Consider the following 9,401-nt stretch of genomic DNA (forward strand, 5'->3'; position numbering starts at 1 on the left):
ACGTCATGCACGACAGACTCCCGTACGGCCCACGGGCGGCGGGTCCCCTCGGCCAGAGAGAAGCGCGGAGGCGGCCCGGCCTCCCCTACTCAGCCAAGGGCATAGCCGGCCCCCAGAAGCCGGCTACCCCCTCCCTCGAAGCATGCGCACCATTAAGGAGATAAGACGAGGTAAGGCAACAGTGAGAGCCCCCGAGGCGGCCCACTGTAGCCACGCTTACCTCGACGGAGCCCCCGTCATCAGGGGCGAGGCAACAGTAAGCAGCCGCCGACAAGACCCTAGGAGGTGGGGCCGGCCTGTCGGCCAAGAGGCCGGCAGCCGGCGGGACCCACCAGTCGGCGGGCCCCAACAGCCGGCGGAGAAGCCGGCGAGCATAGACACTGACGGCTGGGACCAGTGCCCAGCCGGATTACAATTGTACCCCTGGGGGTAGGCCTATATAAACCCCCCGGGGCACCCATGCAAAGGGTTAGCTTCTGAACACAGCACACACACCATAGAGATAGAGAGAAGCAAGAGCTAGCCTTGTTCTTTTTCTCCCTTGAACCCAACAGCTCTAGGAGCGATTGTAGCTACCTTATCTTGATCTAGTGATCATGCGGAGACCCCGCGGAGCAGGACTAGGGGTGTTATCTCCTTGGAGAGCCCCGAACCTGGGTAAGATCTGCCGGCGTGCATGTTTTCGCCTCATCCCGTTTCCAGGCACCGGCGATGTCTTATTGGCACCCACAATGATAAGCCATCCGTTGGCATATGTCGCACCAACCACCCGACATTTGGCGCCCACCATGGGGCCAGGTGTACCGTCGTCCGGAGACCTGTTCTGGACGGGAACCCTCTTCCTCCCCCGCGAGCGCAGCCAGCCTACTGCGCCCGATGGCGTTTGCCTCGACGCGCTGCAAGGCGTCGACGACGCCTGTGCAGCGAGCTGCCTCACCGATCTGCTCGGCGAGACTTGCATCTCTGACGAGCCTGCGTCCGACGCAGGCACAGACTACCCCGAGAGCCACCTCGTCAGCCTCCTCGACCAGCTTCACGTCTCCAGCGAGCCTGCTGCAGATATGGAGTCGGTCGGCTCCACCGACCCGATGCTCGTCGACTCCAACACAGCATCGCTTGACGCCTACCCCTCCGACGTGGTGATCTTCGACGATCCCCTCCCTCGAGCTGACAGCGGCAGCAGCGCCGTCACCGAAGTGCTGGTCATCAGCCATGTCGCCAACTCGGGCGAGAACGCCCACGACGCCCTGCAAGCGGCGATGCACGACCTCTCCGTCCCCATCCCGGCTGACGCCGACGCTGAGACCCTGGAGGCACGCGACCTCGCCCTCATCGCGGAAGGCCAGAAGATAGCCTCCATGAGACGCCTCACCGAGGCCCACCAGCGCGAAGTCGACCGTGCCGCCTTCGGTACGCCAACGCCTAGCGGCCCGAGCCGAGCCGGCTTCGTCTAGAAGCGCGGCGCGGCCGTCGCCAGCATGCTGGGGGCGGATCGCCCCATCTACGCCATCCCGCTCGAGAACCTGCGAGCCGCTCAGGCGGCCGCAGAAGAGCTCAATGGGCTGGGAGCCGATGAGCTCCCCTACATGACGAGACGGATCCAGCAGCTGCTCGACGCGGCTGCAGAACGGCACAAAGCCGGCGCCCGAGCTGATAGTCAACCCCCGCGCCGGGAGCACGCCGCGACGTCCCGCTCGCCGACTGCAAGCGGCGCACGCCAGAAGAAAGACAAGGAGCCGGCTGCCAGCCGCAGCCGGACTCGCATCACCATCGAGCGCGACGCGGAGGGCCACCCTCGAGCAGTGGAGCACCAAGGAAATCTGCCCCCTCCTCCGCCTCGAAGAGAAAGACGCCTCACCCCGCCACCTATCACGCACCCGACTCTTGGCGACCGACTCGGCCGCCGAGAAGGAGTCGGCGAGAACGACGCCCGCCACCGGATCGACCGCCTTGCTCGATCCTTGGCGTTAGAAGAAGAAGACGATGTCGGCCCGCCATGCTTTGGCCCCCGCATCCGCGACGAGCCCTTCCCCAAAGGGTTCTCGCTCCCCAGAGACACGCCCAAGTACAACGGCTCAGTGAAGCCGGAAGATTGGCTCATCGACTACTCCACGGCCGTCAGCATAGCCAACGGCAATCGGCGCGTCGCCGTGAAGTGCGTCCCCCTCATGCTGCAAGGCACGGCGCGCACATGGCTCAACAGCCTCAAGCCCTACAGCATCAACAGTTGGCTGGACTTCACGGAAGTCTTCGTCCGCAACTTCACCAGCACCTACAAGCGGCCTCCCAAGCCTCGCCAACTCTCCCTCTGCGTCCAAGGGCCCAACGAGTCGACCCGCGACTACCTCACGCGGTGGGCCGAGCTCCGCAACTCCTGCGAGGGGGTGCATGAGGTCCAGGCCATCGAGTACTTCACCGCCGGGTGCCGAGAGGGCACCCTCCTCAAGCACCGACTCCTCTGCGATGAGCCGGCTACCCTCGACGAGCTGCTGGTCATCGCGGACAAGTACGCCACGGCCGACTCCTCAATGAAGACCGAGCTCCGAGTAGACGCCTCGGGGAAGGTGATTGCTCCGGCTCCCAAGACGCCGGCTGGCGACCCTAATCGGCGCCCCTACCAGAACGACCACAAGCGCAAGGCCCCCATGCCGACTTCAACCAGTCAGCAGGTGGCCACCGTTGAAGATGAGCAGCCCGAAGAACGGCCCGCTCCCAAGAAGAAGGGTGGCAGGCCGGCTTGGCAGCCGGCTTTCTCCTACGAACAGGCTCTTGATGCCCCCTGCAAATTCCACAGCGGCGCGAAGCCGTCCAACCACACAACCCGGAAATGCCATTGGCTCACCCGCATCACCAAGGGCGAGGGGATGTTGCCGCCTCCGCCTCCCGGTCCGCCGCCTCCAGCCCCCCAGCAGCCGGCGGCTCGGCCGGCAGTCGGCGCCGTCCAAGACGAATTCCCCGAAGAGCACGCCGCCTACGTCGTCTTCACCAGTCAAGCCGACGATAAGCGCAGTCGACGCCGACAACATCAAGAAGTTAATGCAGTCGCCTCTAGCGCCCCCGAGTTCATGCACTGGTCAGAGAAGCCAATCAGCTGGAGCCAGGCCGACCACCCAGAGGTGATGCCTTCGCCTGGCTCCTATGCAATGGTCTTGGATGTCACCCTCGCGACAGAGAGGCGAGCTGCCCGATTCTCCCGCGTCCTGATAGATGGTGGAAGCAGTATCAACATACTGTACCGCGATACCATGGAGAAGCTGAACATCAAAGCGAAGCAGCTTATGCCGAGCCGCACCGTCTTCCATGGGATCGTCCCCGGCTTATCTTGCTCCCCAATCGGCAAGATCAAAATGGATGTTCTCTTCGGAGACAAAGATCATTTTCGCCGAGAGGCGATCTGGTTCGAGGTAGTGGATTTGGAGAGCCCCTATCACGCTCTGCTTGGCCGACCTGCTCTAGCCAAGTTCATGGCTGTGCCCCACTACGCCTACCTGAAGATGAAGATGCCGAGCTCGAAGGGGATCATCACGGTAGCCGGCGACTACAAGAAGTCCATCGAGTGCGCCATGGCCAGCAGCCGGCTGGCCGAGTCCCTCGTGGTGGCAGAAGAGAAGAAGATGCTGGAACGGGTTGTGGCCATGGCCGGCAAGCAGTCGGCCCTGTCCCCCAACCCCAAAGATTGTGATGCGCAGTGCTCCTTCCAGCCTGCCAAAGAGACGAAGAAGATACCTCTGGACCCGGAGAACCCGGAGAGATTCGCTGTCATTGGGGCGAACTTGGACAGTAAATAGGAAGGCGAGCTCGTCGACTTCCTCCGTGAGAATCGAGACATTTTTGCATGGTCCCCAAAGGACATGCCGGGTGTCCCGAAGGATTTCGCCGAGCACAAGCTACATGTCCGAGCTGATGCGAAGCCGGTCAAGCAACCCCTCCGCCGACTGTCATAAGAGAAGCGAAGAATTGTGGGAGAAGAGATAGCCCGGCTCCTTGCCGCTGGCTTTATCATGGAAGTGTTCTTTCCAGAATGGCTTGCCAACCCAGTTTTGGTTCTGAAGAAGAATAACAAGTGGCGTATGTGTATAGACTACACCAGCCTGAACAAGGCCTGCCCAAAGGATCCGTTTGCTTTGCCACGGATTGATCAAGTGATAGACTCCACAGCCGGATGCGAGCTGTTAAGTTTTTTGGATGCGTAATCAGGGTACCATCAGATCAAGTTGGACCCAGCTGACCGCCTGAAGACTGCCTTCATCACACCCTTTGGAGATTTCTGCTACCTGACTATGACATTCGGCTTGAGGAATGCCGGTGCCACTTTTCAGCGTTGCATGCAGAAATGCCTCTTGAAACAACTCGGCAGAAATGCCCACGTCTATGTAGACGACATTGTGGTGAAGACAGAGAAGCACGGTACCCTGCTGGAAGACCTGAAAGAAACATTCGCCAACTTGCGCCGATTCCAAATCAAGCTCAACCCCGAGAAGTGCGTGTTCGGAGTACCAGCCGGCCAGCTGCTAGGCTTCCTAGTCTCCGAACGCGACATCGAATGCAACCCTGTCAAGATCAAGGCCATCGAGAGGATGGAGATTCCCACCAAACTGCGAGATGTGCAGAAGTTCACTGGCTGCTTAGCCTCCCTGAATCGTTTTATCAGCCGACTAGGAGAGAAGGCTCTCCCTTTGTACCGACTCATGAAGAAGTCCACTCACTTCGAGTGGAATGACCAAGCCGACCAAGCCTTCCATGAGTTGAAGAAAATGCTGACCACTCCGCCTGTCCTGGCAGCGCCGACTGAAAAGGAGCCCATGCTCCTCTACATCGCCGCGACTAGCCGAGTCGTCAGCACTATTGTTGTGGTCCAGCGCCCCGAAGAAGGCCGAGCCCAGCTAGTCCAGAGGCCGGTGTACTACCTAAGCGAAGTGTTATCCAGCTCAAAGCAGAATTACCCGCACTACCAGAAGATGTGCTATGGGGTATACTTCGCTGCCAAGAAACTGAAGCCCTACTTCCAAGAGCACCCCATCACGGTCGTGTGCACCGCCCCGCTCGCCGAGATCATAGGCAGCCGGGATGCATCCGGCCGGGTGGCTAAATGGGCCATTGCACTGGCGCCCTACACAATCTTCTACCAACCCCGCACCGCCATCAAGTCCCAAGCGTTGGCCGACTTCCTTGTCGACTGGGCCGAGACCCAGTACCTACCGCCGGCTCCCGACTCTACCCATTGGCGGATGCACTTTGACGGGTCCAAGATGCGCACCAGCTTGGGAGCCGGCATCGTCCTCACCTCTCCCAAAGGCGACAAGCTCAAGTACACACTGCAGATCCACTTCGCCGCCTCCAACAACGTGGCCGAGTACGAGGCGCTCGTACACGGGCTCCGGCTAGCCAAAGAGCTCGGCATACGCCGGATCCTGTGTTACGGCGACTCAGACTTGGTGGTCCAGCAGTCGTCTGGCGACTGGGACGCCAAGGACGCGAACATGGCGAGCTATCGATTCCTCGTCCAGCAGATCAACGGATACTCTGAAGGGTGCGAGTTCCTCCACGTGCCAAGGGTCGACAACGACCAAGCAGATGCCCTAGCACGAATCGGCTCCACCCGACAAGCCATACCGATTGGAATCTCCCTCCAGCGCCTCCTCAAGCCATCCATCAAGTCGTCTCCAGAGTCGGACTCTATCTTCGTACCACCTGCGCCAGACACAGCCGGATCTGACTGGAGGAACCCCGCAGGCGGCACGGGGACTTCGACAACTGGCCCGTGGACTGCCGTAGTCGCACCCGGCCCGGGGACTTCAGAGCCCGGCCCGGGGACTGCAGCAGTCGGCCCGGGGACTGCAACGACACAAGAAGCGATGGCCGACTCCAATTCCGCGCCACCCAACCCACCCACCCGAGTCATGGTGGCTACACTAACAGAAGAAGAAGTCACAGCTCCGTCATGGGCACAGCCCATCCTCAAGTTCCTAGTCAGCAGAGAGCTGCCGGCTGATGAGATCTCAGCAAGACTAGTGCAACGACGAGCCGCAGCATATGCAATAATCAACAGAGAGCTTGTGAAGCGCAGCGTCACTGGAGTCTTCCAGCGTTGTATTGAGCCAGAAAAAGGAGTGGCAATCCTCAAAGACATCCACCAAGGCGAATGCGGCCACCACGCAGCCTCAAGATCACTTGTGGCCAAGGCTTTCCGCCATGGTTTCTTCTGGCCGACTGCCTTGGAGGATGCTAAAGAAATAGTCAAGAGCTGCAGAGGATGCCAAGTTTTTAGTTCCTAGCAACATCTGCGGCTTCTGCACTCAAGACCATTCCCCTCACCTGGCCCTTTGCCGTCTGGGGACTGGACATGGTGGGCCCTTTCAAGACAGCCCGCGGTAGCTTGACGCATCTACTTGTCGCTGTGGACAAGTTCACAAACTGGATCGAAGCAAAGCCGATCAAGAAGCTGAACGGGCCGACTGCCGTGACATTCATCACCGACATCACTACTCGGTACGGCGTGCCGCACAGCATCATCACCGACAATGGCACGAACTTCGCCAAAGGAGCACTGGCACGTTTCTGCGCGACGCAGGGCATCCGACTGGACCTAGCGTCCGTTGCCCACCCGCAGTCAAACGGCCAGGTCGAGCGAGCAGATGGACTTATCCTCTCCGGCATCAAGCCCCGACTGGTTGTACCACTGGAGCGATCAGCCGGCTGCTGGCTCGATGAGCTGCCGGCTGTCCTCTGGAGTCTGCGCACTACACCCAACAAGTCAACTGGCTTCACTCCATTTTTCCTCGTGTACGGTGCCGAGGCTGTCATCCCAACAGACATCGAGTTCGACTCGCCTCGGATCACCATGTACACAGAGGAGGAGGCCAAGGAAGCAAGAGAAGACGGCGTTGACCTACTGGAAGAAGGCCGGCTGTTAGCACTCAGCTGGTCCGCCATCTACCAGCAAGGGTTGCGCCGCTACTACAACCGCAAGGTCAAGCCAAGATCCTTCCAAGAGGGCGACCTTGTGCTCCGGCTGATCCAGCGAACAGCCGGCCAGCACAAGCTCTCGGCCCCTTGGGAAGGCCCCTTCATCATCAGCAAGGCACTAGGCAATGACTCCTACTACCTGATCGACGCGCAAAAACCAAGAGCACGCAAGAGAGACGACTCCGGCAAGGAGTTGGGGCGACCATGGAACGCAAACCTCCTGAGACGATTTTACAGTTGAAAGCAGTATGTATCATGCTACCCTTTTGTATTAAGTACAAACCAACAGGCCCCCCGAACAGTACTCGGGGACTGCCTTTGTTTATCTATGAATTACGAGTGTCATATCCATGAAATATTATTACATTTGATTTCTTGTCTGGCACCGGGTTCGACTAGTCGGCCCGGGGACTGGCCGCCTTAAGCTATATTAAAAAGTTCTACCTAAAGTCAGAAAAGTAGTGTGCCGGCTCCCGAAGTCATCTCTTGTTGAAAGTCGCAGCTCGAAGAACCGACTGTCCGACTAGCATGAGGCAAGGCAGAAAGGATGCCCACACGAAAAACGGCTAAGGAACAACGAACTTATATAGCAAAAAGACGGCCTCCAAACACGCTCGCCGGCTGTCAGAACAGCCAGCTGGCCGGCTTCCTAAACACTTAGCTTTAGTCCAGCAAAGCTAGAGTACTTCCCCCCTCAATTGGCCAAGCACTCCTCCAGCTGCAGATTGCAGAGCAACTGTCCGACTGGGGAGGCGGAAACCAAGGGAGGGCGGCAAAGGAAACAGCAGAAGGATAAAAAGCAAAGTACGAGGAAAAGCCAAATGCATGCATAAGTTATATATACATATAAAGCCCCCAACAGGCTGGCAACAGACATAAGTTCGAATACACCCAGTGGGTGGAATTGTGCAGACTTAACCAAAAATTGTTCCAAAAGTAACAAGACAGGAAAACAAAAGATGGCAGACTAGGGCGTGGCGCGGAAGCCGAGCTGGTCGGTGGAGACGGCCCCGCCGGCTGAAGGAGTGGCCGCCTAGCGAGTCTCGGCTTGGTCACCACCAGTGGCAGGCGACGCACTCGCACGCGACGTAGTGCTGGAGGCGCGGTCAAGCTGAGGCTGGTCGGCTGCTCCACCAGCCGGCTCGGCGTCTTCACCCTCCTCCTCCTCCTCTTCGCCCTCGTCGCTGGAGTCGATCTCCTCCGCCGAGTCTTCACCGTCCGCCGGGTTCAGCCCGAACCACTCCTCCGGCTGGGCGACACCGTTGTCATCCACCTCGGGGGCGAAGACGCTGGTGTTGGTGTAGTCGGTGATCGCCGAAGCCCGCCGGATGATAGCCGGCCGCGCCGGCTCCAGCTCCGTGTCGGCTTGCTGCCGCCAGGTAGCCAGCTTATCCAGGCTTAGGCCGGGATACCAGGCCTTGACGAACTCCAGCGCCCGCCTAGCACCGGAGCGAGCCGCCGAGGCCTTCCAGGCTTCGAAGCGGCCGACTGCCACCTCCAGCCAGCGGCAGTCCGACTGGGGTGAGAGGAACCACTTGGCCGGGCCAGAGGGCGGCCAAGACTTGCGCCCCGGCACGCTGAAGCCGGAGGAGCAGTCGGTGAGCCGGCTGGATGCGGGCCTGGATCGCCAAGAGCTGCTCCTCCAGCGAACGGCCGGCGGTTGGCGAAATCTCGAAGCCAGCCTGCCTCCGCGCCTGGCGGCGGGCCTCGATGGTCTGGTTGGCGGCGGTAGAATAGCCAGGGAAATATTCTGGGCAAGAAGGAAGAAGAGAAGAAGAAAAGAGCACCAAGTCAGAAAACGAGCCAAAAGTGGCAGATGGCAAGAAAGGACGAAGAGGTAGGCGGCTTACCATCAACCAGATCTTCGATCTGACCATAGCCAGAGATCAGAGTTTGCTTGGCCTCAGCCCAGCCAGCCGCCTCCGTCTTGTACTCGGCCTGGAGGGCGGCTTCGCGGTCCTGCACCGCCTTCAGAGCCGCCTTGTGGCCTTCCTCCTGGTCGGCCAACTTCTTGGCCAGGCGGTCGCGTTCCTGCACCAAGGCGGCGAGCTCGGCATCCTTGGCACGAAGGGCAGTCTGAGACTCCCCCAGCTGTGCCCTCAGACTGGCGTTGGCCGCTGCAGAGACGGCAGAAAAAGAAAGAACAGTAAGAGGAAGTCGTTAAGGAAGATCCGACCCGACTGCTCAGCAGTCGGCCCGAATCTCGGGGACTACACCCAGTGGGTGCGCTGACGCGCCCCCACATGAGATAAAGAACAAAGCACGTACCTCGGCTCTCAGTAAGGTCGGTGGTCTTCTGGGTCAGCTCCCGAGCCTGGGAGTTGAAGGCGGCCGCACGAAGATTGTGGTAGTCCTGCAAGATAGACAGAAGATCGAAGTAAGAACAAGAATAGCAAAGACAAATCCACTAAGAAGTTCCAAGCCGCCTGCTCAGC

This window comes from Triticum aestivum, chromosome 7D (genome assembly GCF_018294505.1).
Source record: "Triticum aestivum cultivar Chinese Spring chromosome 7D, IWGSC CS RefSeq v2.1, whole genome shotgun sequence".
In the NCBI taxonomy this organism is placed as follows: Eukaryota; Viridiplantae; Streptophyta; class Magnoliopsida; order Poales; family Poaceae; genus Triticum; species Triticum aestivum.